Source organism: Neofelis nebulosa, chromosome 2, assembly GCF_028018385.1.
Source record: "Neofelis nebulosa isolate mNeoNeb1 chromosome 2, mNeoNeb1.pri, whole genome shotgun sequence".
Lineage (NCBI taxonomy): Eukaryota > Metazoa > Chordata > Mammalia > Carnivora > Felidae > Neofelis > Neofelis nebulosa.
The window spans coordinates 205,190,322-205,205,429 of record NC_080783.1 but is presented as its reverse complement, the minus strand read 5'-3'; the positions used below and the strand labels follow the sequence as shown (position 1 = coordinate 205,205,429).

Below are 15,108 nucleotides of genomic sequence, written 5' to 3'. Positions count from 1 at the left end.
GCTGAAGTCAGACGCTCAACCGACTGAGCACCCAGGAGCCCTGTTTTTCATTTTTCATGTTTCACTCTATCCTTTTTAAGGAAGGTCCCTCTTTCATTTTTCATGATTTTATCTTTTATGGCAAAAACTGCCTTATGGCCAATTAGCTCGGCAGCAAAAAATGTCTGCAGCAAACATGCTTGTGACAAAGACATCTAGGGAGAAAATACCAGATGAGAGATTTTCACATATAGGCAAAAAAGGGGTTGAGGGGCTATTGTTAAATGAAAAGGGTAAGATTAGAGGCCCCTGGGTGGTTCAGTTGGAGGAGCACGCAGCTCTTGAGTTCAAGCCCCACATCGGGGGTAGAGATTGCTTAAATAAATAAACTTTAAAAAAAGAAAAGGGATAAGACTAAGGTGCAGAATTATAGGTATAGTGGGTTATAACTTATATGCTCAGTACATGCCTAAAAAATGGAGAATACAGAGAATGAAATAGGAGGCTTTCACCTTTTTTCTTTCTTTATGATTTGCTTTTTCTGTGTGTGTGTGTGTGTGTGTGTGTGTGTGGGTGGGTGGGTGGGTGGGTGTGGGTGTGGGTGTTTGTAGCAGGAACTTTCAAAAAAGACTCTACTATATTCTGAGAGAGAGGAAAGGGGATGAAAACACAGCTACAGGGGTGACTGGCTGGCTCAACCAGTACAGCATGTGACCCTTGATCTCCAAGTTGTGAGTTCAAGCCCCACAATGGGTGTGGAGCCTACTTAAAATAAAAAATTGTTTAAATATACTTTAAAAAAGAAAAGAGGGACGCCTGGGTGGCTCAGTCGGTTAAGCGGCTGACTTCGGCTCAGGTCATGATCTCACGGTCGGTGAGTTCGAGCCCCGCGTCGGGCTCTGTGCTGACAGCTCAGAGCCTGGAGCCCGTTTCAGATTCTGTGTCTCCCTCTCTCTCTGACCCTCCCCTGCTCATGCTCTGTCTCTCTCTGTCTCAAAAATAAATTAAAAAAAATAAAAAAAAAAAAAGAAAAGAAAAGAAACTACACAACTACAAGGCCATTGGCAGTGGGCATCTGAACTAACTGTGCACACTGCCATAGAAAGTTCCACATGGGCACCTGGGTGGCTCAGTCAGTTGAGCAGCCAGCTTCGCTCAAGTCAAGATCTCACAGCTTGTGAATTCAAGCCCCACATAGGCTCACTGCTGTCAGCGCAGCTTCAGATCCTCTGTCCCCCTCTCTCTACCCCCCCCCAAAAAATAAAAATTTAATTAGTTAATTAATTAATTAAAAAACAAAATTCCGTAAGTTCCATCTCATTCCAGGGAAGGTCCCTGCCCAGACAATTCTCACCTTCTCCCCACTCTCCAGCCCTTAGCTGCACATGAACTTTCAGTCCCACAACCAAAGGCAAGCCTCCTAACAAAACCTCCAGAAACCACAGCAGGGCCAGGAGAAAAGACTTTCAAGTTGGAAGAATTTCTTGCTGCCTGTCCTGTGCCCCTCACAAAGAATAACAATTTGCTGGCATTTTGTGTCTATGGTGCCTAAACTTGCAGTTTCATCTTTCCTCATATCTTTCTGCAATTTCAATTTTTTTATGAGGAGCATACATTATTTGGTCACCAGAAAAAATGCAGTAAAGATAGGTATAAAAAGAAAGCTAACAAAGCTGGTGTTGGTTCACTTTTGCAAACAATAAATTACAACACTGTGGTTGAGGCCAGTGCTAAGTCTCTTAAGAATCATAGAAAGTGAGAGTGGGAAGGGATAAACTTGCCCTCAATTTCTGCTACTCTCCCCCACATGGCATGATTTTCAGTCCCTTCACTTTGCAGGCCACCCACCAATATCTGCATTTCATTCATCCATTCCACAAACACTTATGGATCCTTTACTATAGACCAAGGATCATACTGGGCACTTCACAGGAATTATCTGATACAGGTTATAGAGGTCCTTATTCCTACCTTGTAGATTAGGAAAACAAGGCTCAGAGGAGGTAAGGTAACTCGCCCAAATTCTCACATCTAGTGGGATCTAAATCAAGACCTTCACAACATCAAAGCCCATTTCCTAAAGAATGTGGGCTGAATTCCAAAGCTAATGACTTATGTCCTTGAGCAGCCATTATTTCGTGGATGGCCTTGGGCAAGTCACTGAACTCTTCTCAGCAGCGGTGTCCCCATCTCTGTGGGATGAGGCTTTACCCAGATATTTTATCAGTTAAGTACTTTGTAAGTTATAATACATAATGCAGAGGGAAGTAAGTGTTTCCATCAACTCTGGAGAGACTAAGTCTCACTCATCTTTAGATCTCTTGGTGCTTTCCTCATTAGTGTTTCTCCCCCTTGGTGTTTATTCCTATTAGTGTTTATCCCCCATTAGCACATTTAGGACAATCCTACTTCCAGGAACTCTATCCTTACCCCACTAGCCTGGGACCTCCTTCAGGACAGAAATGATACTTACTCCTTTCTGGTCCCTTTCTGCCCCCGCTGCAGCATCTGGCATGTAGCCCTCCAGATTCCCTCCCTCTTTTATTTATTTCATAACAAATGTCTGAGAGCCTAACATGTGCCAGGCACTGCACATACTATAAGAGAGCAAAGGGCCCTGCCTTCCTGGAGGGAAGGGGGGATGGGGTAGAGAGACAAAATAACATTAAACACAATTAGTTACTTAAAAACAATTGCATTAAGCACCACAGAGCATCAGGTTTGGGAAATGTGGGGTAGGAATCTAACTGAATCCAGGACAGAGGGAAGGCTTCCTAGAGGAGGTGGCCTTGAAGCTCAGAAAGGCTAAGAAATTAGCTCAAGATCACACAGCTGCTAAGCACAAAAGCTGGGATTTTAACCTAGAAATGCCTGACTCCAAAGTCCATGCTGTGCCTCCTGGAGAACACTGCCTTTTATCTCCTTCATCGTATTCTTCCCTGTTTAACACTGGATGCTCTAAAGCGATGGTTTTCCCAGGTTTGGGGATCAGACATTCCTTTGACATCTATGAAACCTCTCCCAGGAATTACATGTATACTACAGACCCACAATATCTTGCCTACAATTTCAAAAGGTTCATAGGCATCCTGAGGCCCAGATTTAGAACTCACACCATGGAGGACCATAGGACTTTACAGTGAGAATCTCAGAACCTCCCAAAGAGACACCACCAGGGGTCCATAGGGACCTCAAATCCCCAGACTGACCCCAGAAACTCTATGGAAATATTTTCAAGATCCAGAAGAAAAATCCTGGGATCCTGTAGAAAACCTAAGTCTCTCCAGGGTAGCTGCAGGACACTGCAGAGATATTCTCAAGATGCTATAGGCTGTAGAGGAACCTCCAGTCCTCATAAAGCTGGAGTCCCTGAGGAGGAACCGGGGAGCCTTAGAAAGCTATGGGTCTTAACCCTTTTTGGGTCATTGGCACCTTTAAAACTCTGAGCAAAAATGCAATACACAGCATGTTACACACAAAAGCAAGAGGTTCACAGACCTCCGGGAGTCCCCGGATTCAGATCTCCTGTTCCTGACCTTCCATTAGAACCAGAACCCCTCAAGAGCCTGGCCCAGGACCACAGACTCAAGGCACCCACTTCAGAGTCCCAGCAGGTCGCGGGTCGAAGCCGGTCTTGCCGTTTGCTAGCCATGACCTTGGACCACTCACCTACAAACCCTCAGGCCTCAGCGACCTCTCCTCCCCAGCCCAGCGCCAGCGGCGTGGGCTCCGAGCCGGGCCGGGCGGCGGTGTCGAGGAATCGGAATCTGCGGGCTCGCTGCACCGGGAGTGCGGACGGCGGGGGAGGCGGCGCGCTTGCCGCAGTGACAGCTCCGCGCGCGGCCGCGAGCCTGGGAAGCCGGCAGTGCGGGGCGCGCTCGCGGCCTTTCCCACCCACCGGGCAGGGCGTGCCCGCCAGCCGGCTTCCTGCAGTCGAGGGCCGGGGAGGAGGGAAGGCGCAGAGGGGCCCGGGGCCTGGCAGGCCTGGTTCCTGGCTTTCTCTGCACGTTTCCTGAGCAGGACCGCCGGGGGATGGGACCCAGCACAAACCTCCTTCCCGGGGAACGCGGCCAGGAAATCGCGTCCTTGCTAACTCAGGTTCCTCCTCTGTGCCGGAAGGTGCTGACTGCCATCCACAATCTTTCAGTCCTTACGAACTGGGTGTGATGTGACCCACTTACCCCAGGAAGCACCAGAGAGACGACGACATAGCAGACCGCAGACCCCACAACACAGCAAAACTCCAGCCCTGTGGTGTACGTTCAATGAACTCCATCCTACGGATGAGAAAGCTGAGGCTTAACAATTGGAATGACCTACGCAAGGTCATCCTTAAAGTACTGCTAGGCATAAAATAAAGTGCTTACTGCATACCACTGTGCTACGAATGTTCTAGATATAATTGTGCCATTGAGCCCTCAGAATCTATGAAGATAACATTGTCCCTATTTTACAAATGAGAAAACTGAGAACCAGAAGCCAAGTGGCTTCTCCAGTGTCACACAGCTAAAAGCAAGAGTTAAAAAGTAGACTCCAGTCTCCTGTTTTCGGGGCTCAGACCATTCTGCTATCCTGCTTCCCAGATATCCTGCATCAACACATTAGAGCCTGGTAACCTGAGGGCCAGAACCTTGTCTCATTTGTTTTTGGGCCCCGAAAACCCCTCCTGGAGCTTGGCACAAAATAGGTATTCTGAGATTACTATAGAGCCCAGCACAGAAGCTCAAAATTAGAAGGACTAGTAGGAGGCATCTAGCTTGTCTCCTTCTAGAACCTTCAGCCAAGTGAAAATTCAGCCGCTGCTTGAATACTTCTATCATGATGAACTCTCTCTCTCCATTCCAGCCCATTCTCCTGTTGGACAATTAATTATGTTTGGTCCAAAATGCAAATACTGCATTTTGCTCAGGGTTCCCTATAAACAAAGGAAGACCATTTCCTTCCTCATGGCCACAATATATATTGCACGGTATTCTTAGCCATTTGGTAAGAACTGATGATTCAGAAATGTTAAGTTCCTTGTGAACTGGGACAGTGTCAGCTGTTCACCAGAGATGTTTGCCTTCCATGGGTAGAGTTGTTTCAAAGTCAAGAGCCCAGACTACATTTTCCAGCACCCGCTTGTATTTAAGCACGTGACTGTTTTTCACCAATGGGATGTGGGCAGAGACAATGTGTGCCATGTCTAGGGCAAATCCAAATGAAGAGGTATGTGTGCTTTCTCAAAGCTCGACCTTTTCTCTGTCATCTGCCAAATGTTGGATGCCAACACCAGAAGATGCTCAAAAGAGAACCATCTAGCACCAACTGTCTCTGTTCATGTAACTGATGCATTACGTCCTGCCTATTCCCAAAAGAGTTTTGAGGTAGTTTCCATTGCAGTCTGAAGCCTATCTGATGGATAATTAAACAGCAAGAATCAACGAATAATGAAAGCCTGGACGAAAGGCCAGTGGGGAGGAAGAAAGATGAAAAATTGACTAATTATAGCAGAAATACTAGGTTAAGTGTCCTAAAGATAGCACTGTGACAGAGTAAAAACCACAGCTCTGAGTTGCCTGGCAGTCAAAGCAAAGAGGGAAATTACATGAGCTACAAATTATATGGGAAGTAGCAAACATGTGGTCAAGCACACACAAAACCTGAGGCCAGACCGTTGTTGTGAAGTCCAATTCCACTACGTACTAGTCATGTGACCTTAGTTATTGGATTTCCCTGTGCTTCTGTTTCTTCATCTGAAAAATGGGAATGATACAATAATAAAACCCCTCTCTTTGGGTCACGGGGAGGATTAAATGAGTTCAAGTATATACAGTTCTTCTAACGGGCCTGTCATATGGCAAATTCTATATAGGAATTAGCTATTACTCTACCTGATGGGAAGAATTAGTTTCATAATTTGGGAGAGACAAATTTTTCTCTGCACTAAACTCTCAGAGGAATGTATTATACAAGGGACACCTTCCCTACCCCCGCCCAATGCAATGGACTGTGCCTCAATCAGGGTTTTATGACAACTGTTGGACTGTGGGTCACATGGTTGTTTCTCTTATTGGCTTTTGGATGAGACAAGCTTTGGCATCCCACTCACCGGAGAATTCTGGGGACAGGCTGCTTGGGGGTAAGCGGCAGCCCTAGGTCTCTTTCTGCTGTCCGTAGGAAGGGAAGTGTCATAGTGAGGAGCAAAGGGTGGTGTTAAACAGACCCAGATACATCTATTAACCTCTTTAAGCCGGTTTCTTTATTCATACAGTGGAGACAATAGCAATCAGGATCTACCTAAGAAAGTTGCCACAAAGATTATATGAAAGAATTCTGCAAAACACTTCCCATAATAGCAAGACTGCAGTGCATAAGCACCCACAAAATAAGGAAGAATCTGAGAAAATAAAATAAGAACTCTTGCCTGAGACCCCTGGAGTAAGGAGAATAACTTTTTTTTTAAGTTTTATTTATTTATTTTGAGAGAGAGAATGGGGTAAGGGCAGAGAGAGAGAGGGAGAGAATCCCAAGCAGGCTCCATGCTATCAGCACAGAGCCGGATGCGGGACTTGATCACACAAACTGTGAACTCATGACCTGAGCCGAAATCAAGAGTTGGACGCTTAACCTACTGAGCCACCCAGGGACCCCTAAGGAGAATAATTTTTAATGCTTCAAAAAATAGTACAGAAGTGGTACATTTCCCTCAGAATGTGGTCCTGGGCTGTCAAAACATCATTTCCATCACTCCTCTCTACTTCTGGCTGGAATTCCCTTGGCTCAAGGCCGTGTTGGTGTGCAGCCCAGGCTGGTCCATTTTTGGAGCCACCCTGGCCTGGAAAGGTGCCACAGAGCCGGAATGACCACCATGTCATGGCAACAGACTCTGTGTTTGAGGGGAATCGAGGACCTGAAGTTCCCCCTTGGGCTTCCACGTTATAGGTGGAGAGCACTGTGCTGAGCTTTACACACATTGCCTTGTCCGGCCCCCACAACAGCTTCATGGGATGAACTCTATTCATAATCGCACACTTGTGGATAAAGAAACCAAGGATCAAAAGCAGCAAAATGACCTGTCTATGGTCACACAGCTAAGAAGTGGCAGAGCTGGGACATAAAAGATGTATTTGACACTGTTATGTATCTTTAACCGTTAGACCACACTGCCTCTCCCATCCAGCCTGACCCAGGATCTTGTTTCTCTCGTTAGCCAAACTCTCTCTTCCCAGGCTGTTTTCACCAAGGATCTAGGAAACAGCTGCTGCTGGGACCACCGATGCCTCCTGCCTGGCCCCAGGGTAGCCCCTGACCCTGTGTGAACTAGCTCATGGGCAAGACTGACAAGTTTCATCGGGGCGCTTCAAGTTGATCAGAGGCTCTGAGTGGATGGAAAATCAGCCATCACTGCCATCACCTGAGTTCAGCCTGCAGCTCTTCTTTCTCAGCCTCCTGGTTGGTCTCTCTGCCTCCAGGCTCCCCCACCTCTGTTCCTCCTTTCGCACACAGCCAGAGTGATTGCTCTTAACATTTATCTAACCAAGTCATTCCCCTGATGAATAATCTTCAATAGTTGCCGTTGTTCCCAGTTTAAAGTTCAAAGTCAATAGCTTGGTTTAGATCCCAAGGCCCAGCCTACGTACCTCCAACCTTCTCCTTCCTCTCAGGCATCCTTGGCCCCAAACACTCATGGTTGCCAGCCTCAGAGACTTCACACATAGTTTCCTTGTGATATGAGACGGACAAATGTGTGGATGAGCTGCCAGGCTTAAGCTGAGCTGTGAGGCTGTCAGATGACATAAACCTCATCTTCTCCAGGTGGCAGCAATGACTTCCTGCCATTGGACGGAGACTTCCCTGCTGGGGAGGGAGTGGCCCACCATCCACCCGGGAAAGGGACCCGTCAGGGAGAGACTATCAGCAACTCCGACTCTGTGTGGATCCCTGGGAAACAACGGCCTTATCTTGCACCCACTCTATGTGTCAGAGGTTAGGTGTCAGGGAGGTGTCATGATAAAGCAGCACAGGGGAGCTAGATTTCCTGCAAGTCTATGTGGTACCTATGTCCAAGCTTTTAACAACTTAGAACTTGCATTGTATTCATTCTCATTCATTCATCAAAAAATTTACTGGGTGTCTCCTGGGTGCCCAGGGGTCTCAGTGATGGGGATACAGTGGCCAAGTGGTCAACTAGAACTTAGCTCCTCCTGGAGCTCTGAGCTACATGCAGGAAAGGCTGACTCAGAAACAGATGATTACAATTGCATTTGGAAAGCCCATCTTGGTTGCCTTGGGTGGCAGTTGTTCTTTGACATTTCTTTGCTTGAGGCAGAATTCACTCTGTATATGTTTATAATATACACAGTTGCTGGAGTCCCCTCCCAGAGCGGGCATAGGCTTCCCACCTCACCATTCCCATTAGCAAAGGAAAATCCGCTGTGAATGAGGAAGGTACCCACCCACCTTTGATTTCCGCGCCTCTCTAGTGCCCCTTTGCCACCTGGTGGTCATATCTGGAATAGACCAGGATTTCTGACCAAAACACTGAGGAAAGAGACCTAGTGTGGGTCCACTTAACGGCAACATTCCAAAGGGTGGCGTTTTCACCCAACTCTACATCCCTCTCCCCAGGGCTTACCTGTACCTGAGGTTCTGAGAAAGGCAGAAATATATTTTGTCTCACTGTGGAATCTTGGATCTGTTACTGCCCTTCTCTGGGCTCAGCTTCCTCATCTATAAAAAAAAGGGCAGGAGATTGGGCCTTACTAGCTCTGATATTCTAGGATCTATGTCTAAAGTTCACCAAGTGACCTGTGACTCTGCCTCCTTCCTTAGCTCAGTGGGCAGATGTATATTCAGGAAGGGCTGAAAAGTTGCTGACTTGTTCACTCTCTACCCAAGCGCTTTAATTTATTTTTTAATCTTTATTTATTTTTGAGAGAGAGAGGGAGAGAGACAGAGTGCAAGTGGGGGAGGAACAGAGACAGTGGGAGACACAGAATTTGAAGCAGGCTCCAGGCTCTGAGCTGTCAGCACAGAGCCCGACGTGGGGCTGGAACCCATGAACCACAAGATCATGACCTGAGCTGAAGTCAGACGCTTAACCGACTGAGCCACCCAGGCGCCCCTCTACCCAAGTGCTTTATACATGGAAGATGTTTTATTGGGTTTAGGGCTGCATTAATAGAAGAACTGTATGTTCAGTGAGGGAGGTGATAGTCCTTCTGCCCATGTTTGGAGTCCTGTGCTCCATCTGAGATTAGAATTTTGAATGGGACATGGAGAAATTGTGACGTATCCGTAGAAGAAGGAACAAAATAATGGCTGAGGGGAGACCACAAAGCCACATTTTATGGGGAACAATGGAAGGAGCCAGAATATTGACTCTGTTATTAAAAAAAAAAAAAAAAGACTCAAGGGGTATAAGCATCTGCACTCAAATATCTGAAGAGGGAATCTGGGGAAGAGGACTGGGAGAGTTAGGAATTAGGGGCTACTACTTCAAGGGACAGATGTTTCTACCCCCAAAACTAAGAGAAGCTTTTAGTCTGAGCTAGCTAAAGGACAGAACCACATTTGAATCTCAGTCTGGTGTCCCTAACTAGTTTGTAACCTTTGGCAAGTTCCTTCATCACGTGAAAATGTATAAAATGGGTATAATATGGAGCATGCAGGACCAATGACAAGGGAACGATATAAAACGTTTTTTAAATGCCTAGTGCAGGGGTGTTTGGGTGGCTCAGTTGGTTAAGTGTTTGACTTTTGATTTTGGCTCAGGTCCTGATCTCCCAGTTCATGAGTTTGAGCCCTCGGGTGGGGCTGTTCAGCGTGGAGCCTGCTTGAGATTGTCTCTTTCTCTCCTTCTCTCTCTGTCCCTCCCTCCCTCTCTAAACAAACAAACAAACAAACAAACAAACTTTAAATAAAATAAATTGCCCAGTGCAAGGCCTCGCGCCTGGTTAGTGCGCGGTGAGTGTAACTATGGTTACTAAAATAGAAAGACAGTGAGCTCCCTGTCACTGGACGTGTGAGCAGAGAGGCTCGAGGATACTTGGTAGAAGTGATGAGGAGTCAAGAGTGTGGCTTAGGATGGTAGTGTGGGCTGATAGCTAGCAGCACTGGCTCTTGGGTCACACTGACTAGATATGAATCTCAGCTCTGCTATTGTTAATCCTGAACCCTTCCAAGCCTCAGTCTCCCCATCTGCAAAATAGGGTAATAGTAGGTCCCACTTCACCTAGAAGTTGGGGGATCAGGGAAGTAAAGCAATCAAAATGTGTGAGCTACTGCTCTGACATTAGTGATCTGATTGGGGTAGTCCCAGGTGACCTTGAAGGTCCTCTTCCAGAATATCTTGGGTGCCCCGGTAGAGCAGGTAAATCCACTATTCTTTTTTTTTTTTTTTTCAAAAATTTTTTATTAGTTTATTTTTTGAGCGAGAGAGAGAGAGAGAGAGAGAGAGAGAGAGAACAGGGGAGGGGCAGGGAGAGAGGGAGGGAGGGAATCCCAAGCGGGCTCCCTGTGCTGTCAGCACAGAGCCCAATGCAGGGCTTGAACTCATGCACCACGAGATCATAACTTGAGCCGAAATCAAGAGTCGGATGCTCAACCGACTGAGCCACCCGGGCGCCCCCAGTAAATCCACTATTCTAAGACTTCCATCTGCTCCTTGCCAGCGGCAGTGTAAACAGGGCACTGTCCCTTCCCCTCCCCCACAAGCCAGCCCTTCCTGTGACAGGAAGGTGACTAGAATGGCACCTGAGGAAGCTGTGGGGGCGGGGCACAGGATGGGGTACAGGACAGGCACGGTGGAGCACAGGCTGTCTGGCTTTCTAATCTGCTTATGCACTTTGGTCTCTAGATAAACTCTGAGCTCCGTGAGGGAACCAACGGCCATACAGGGCAAAGAAATTAGCCAATAGTGTGGAAGATCAGAGGTTGCCAACTGGTGGCCCAGAGGCCAAACCTGGCTCACAGGTTTGTTTTGCGGTTGGCATAGTAGCACAGTGGTTCGGGTTTGTTTTTAATTAGCTGTCAACATTAAAAATAAGGGGACTGCATAGAAAATCCAGATTCCTCACTCTGTTAAAAATCAACAGCACTAGCACATTTCTGCACGACATGAGTCAGTTGTTGATGAGTAGTGGCCGCCACCTTAAGATAGGACATGTGAGTTCCAGGTCACCAGAGTCCCCGTATCTCCCTATTGTGTCACAGCTAGTTTGCTTTACTCACTTACGAAGGCCCCCAAAGTCTCCTGAGTTTGTGATTCCTGGGGTAGAGGTGAGAGCACTTTGCAAATGTATCGGGACAATGGGTGGTCCCACCCTGGTTATGGTACTCATGAGTGCTCCCAACTCCCTTTCCCCATCTGCAAAAGGGGGATGAGGACTTGGATTCCTCCCAGGGCTGATCTGAAGATTAAATAAGAAAAGGTCTGTAAAGTACCTGGAATGTAGTAGGTGCCCAAACAAAAATTCCTCCTGAGTAAACTGTGGTCCGGTCTCACTCAAGAATGTCCCCTGTCGGGGCGCCTGGGTGGCGCAGTCGGTTAAGCGTCCGACTTCAGCCAGGTCACGATCTCGCGGTCCGTGAGTTCGAGCCCCGCGTCAGGCTCTGGGCTGATGGCTCAGAGCCTGGAGCCTGTTTCCGATTCTGTGTCTCCCTCTCTCTCTGCCCCTCCCCCGTTCATGCTCTGTCTCTCTCTGTCCCAAAAAATAAAAAAAAATTAAAAAAAAAAAAAAAAAAAAAAAAAAAAAGAATGTCCCCTGTCTTTGAATGTCACAGTGCTGGGCACAGCGCCAAGCCGCCACCACCCTAGGAGGCTGACATTACTGTTATCCACATTGGTTAGAGGAGCAGGATGAGGCTCATAAAGCATAGAGGCACAGAGCCTCATAAAGCATAAAGCAAGGCATAAAGGCATCCAGGCATAAAGCAAGTAAATAGAAGAGTTGAGGTAGGTAGCCCCAGCTGTGTGATTCCTAAATCTGTGCTTTTTCTCACTGCCTCACAACCACATGCTGTTTTGACCGTGGCCACATCCACAGCCTGGGGTTAAGACTGTGGATTCTGGGGGCATAACTGTATGGCTCGAATTTGGCCCCACCGCTTACTAGATGCATGACACTGGGCACATTATTTACTTTCTTGGGACTTTCAGTTCTTTATCTGGAGGACAATAAAAGGACTAGCTCTATGTGGGTTAAGAGAGTTTATGCTCATAAAATGCTTAGGGCAGTACCTGGGTACACAGTAAGAGCTCAATAAATGCCAGCTATTATTATCATTAATTGAGCACTGGCTGTGTGCCAGGTACTAAGAGTACAAAGATCAGGGAGAATCCCTGTGAGGCTCAGAGTTGGCTGAGAGATCATAGGTCAGAGTGACATGTGCTGTAAGGAGCCTAGCTGTGAGAGTGAGAGGGGAGTGATGGTTAATTTTATGTGTCAGTTTGTCGGGGCCACCGTCCCCAGATACTTGGTCAAATGATTCTGAACATTTCTGCATTCAGAAGGGTATTTTTGGATGAATGTACATTTAGGTCAGTGGACTTTGAGTAAAGCAGATTGTCCTCCATAGGGTGGGTGGGCCTCATCCGCTCAGCTGAAAGCTTGAATAGAACAAAAGGCTGACCTCCTCTGAGCAAGAGGGAATTCTGCAGAAGATGGCCTTTGGACTTCATCTGCAACATTGGCTCTCCCTGGTTCTATAACAGCCTGCCTTTGGACTCAAAGTGCAACTTATTTTCTGAATCTCCAGCCTATTGGCCTCCCCCATCAAATTTTGGACTCACCAAGCCTCCACAACTGTGTGAGCCAGTTCCTTGAAATGAATCTCTTTCTGTACATATGCACATCGTGTTGGTTCTATTTGTCTGAAAAACTCTCATACAGGGTTGGGGGGAAGAATCAATGCCTCTGCCAGAGCAGACATCCTCATCTTGTGTTTGGCAGTGCTAGCTTGGAGGAGGTGGTCCAAGGGCTTTGTCCCTGTCCCCAGTGAATAGAACAGTTCTTTAATGATTGGGTTGCATTTACTTACAAGGATCCCACAAGGCTGGGACGGCCAGCACATATAGAGGTTGCAGAATCAGGATTCAAAAACTACTTAATCTGCAGAATGAAATGTAGGAAGCTGCAAGGAGAAATGTAGCATAGATCGTGGAAAAGTCCTGCCCTTGGTCCAGTTGCGCAGATACAGAATCAGGGGCCGGGGGTGGAAGAGTGCAGCCAGCTTAAAAGCACTAGATGGGTCCAAGATTTAGTGCTTTTAGGCGCCTGGCAGGCTCAGTTGGTAGAGCGTATGACTCTTGATCTTTGGGTCCTGAGTTCAAGCCCCAAGTTGGGTGTGGAGCCTACTTAAAAAAAAAAAAAATAAAGATTAGTGCTTTTAGTTTGACTGCCAGTGAAATATGGGCCAATTCTTTCCTCATTTATGTTAAGAGAAGAAAAGCTGATGTGAGACCAATCAGCCTGGGGAGGCACAGTCCTGGCCTCCAGGTTTCAGAAAAGCAGGATCAGGACGTGCACATAGAAAGAAGTTACTAGAAATCGGGGCACCTGGGTGGCTCAGTTGGTTAAGCATCTGACGTCAGCTCAGGTCATGATCTCATAGTCTGTGAGTTCGAGCCCCGCGCCAGGCTCTGTGCTGACAGCTCGGAGCCTGGAGCCTGCTTTGGATTCTCTGTCTCCCTCTCTCTCTGCCCCTCCCCTGCTCATGCTCTCTCTCTGCCTCAAAAATAAATAAAAACATTAAAAAAAATTTTTTTTAAAGAAATTACTAGAAATCAGATTTGGCCCCATTGGGAAAGCATTCGGCGCTGGCTGACCAATGATGGACTGGGTGTCTCAGGGGAACTAGATTTCCCTGTCACCAAGAATGTTCCAGGAGATATCCCTTCTTGGTGGTGTAACCAAGAAAGTGCTGTGAAGAGAAAGAGCATGAGCTTTGGTTGGGACAGACTGAGATTCAAACTAGTTGGTGTGGCCTCAGATGAGTCACCCTCTCTGAGTCTCCATTTCCTCTGCTGCCATGGGAGCCTGCAGACCTCGCTGGACCACTTGCGCCACACTGGAAATCCCTGGGTCACCTCTCAAAGCAGCCGGTGAACATAAGCTGTTTGTCAGACTGGCTGTCCCCACTTCCCTTCCCCAAGCCCCAAGCCTGTGCTAACCCGAGAGTGCCCCATGCCGCCCAGCCCTGTTGCCATCCAACCCACAGAAGGGGCAAGGTAGCAAGACTGAGGTGTCAGGACGTGTTCAGCATCGAGTAGCAGAAAAATCCAGCCAACAGTATTTAAACCGTAAGGCTTGTTACTGCTCACTTATCCCAGGGATGCTTCAGTGGCTCAGCGATGTGGTCAAGGAACTGGTTTTGGTCTTTCCCCTCCATCATTCTCAGGGCATCAGTGACATTTTCCTACAGAATCACAGAATGGCTGGGGGTATAACAGTCCCTTGGATTCTCCCAGGGCTGATCTGAAGATTAAATAAGAAAATATCTGTAAAGTACCAAGCTTCCCATCCTCACAGGACTACTCCCAAGCAGGAGGAACTTTTTCTCCTTTCCTGTCTCTCTTTTCCTGCAAGAGGCATCTTTCCCAAAGCCCCCAGCTGGTTTCCCCTTACATCTTGCATGACCAACTTGTTCTGGTTTGCCTGGTACTTTTGCGGCTTGTACTGAAATTTGCAAGTCCTGGGAACCCCCTTAGTCCTGGGCGAAACCGACTGGTTGGTCTTCCTACTTACATCTCATTGCAAGTACTACCTCACATGTCTATCCCTTGACCAATCCCTAGCAAAGGGAATGGAAATACCCCAACTGCTTAAACCAATGAGGATTCGCCTCCTGGGGGGCTGGGTACTTTCCCATTGGAAGTGATTCGGGGTTCTGCGAGGAAGCAGAATCAGCTGTTGGGTGGGCACCGGCCCCACTTGCTTCAATCAGAAATGAGCAGAGTCCCCTCCTAGCCAAGGCTCGGCTCTCCCCCAGCATCATCACTATCATGCTAGATGTGTGTTTGTGACTAAGTGTGAAAGAATTAGGAGCATGACAGGGATGTTGGGGGAGGGAGAGGAGTGGAGGAGAAAGGCCTCAAATACAGGTTTCCGGTGTGGTCATGGGAAACAAGTTTATTTTTATTTTGAC

The 15,108-nt window shown here is 47.4% G+C and overlaps 1 protein-coding gene across 3 annotated transcripts in view; it reads right to left on the bottom strand.

Annotated features, from left to right (window-relative positions):
- Nucleotides 1-4,048, bottom strand: part of LUZP1 (leucine zipper protein 1) — a 104,262-nt gene extending 100,214 nt beyond the window's left edge. For 2 of the 3 annotated variants that reach the window (XM_058718684.1, XM_058718691.1), the window contains exon 1: nucleotides 3,649-3,830. The gene's annotated coding sequence lies outside the window, so the exon portion shown is untranslated. Of the gene's footprint in view, nucleotides 1-3,648; nucleotides 3,831-4,029 lie in introns of those variants that run through there. The other variant, XM_058718688.1, reaches the window with a different exon arrangement.
- Nucleotides 4,049-15,108: the final 11,060 nt, after the last annotated feature.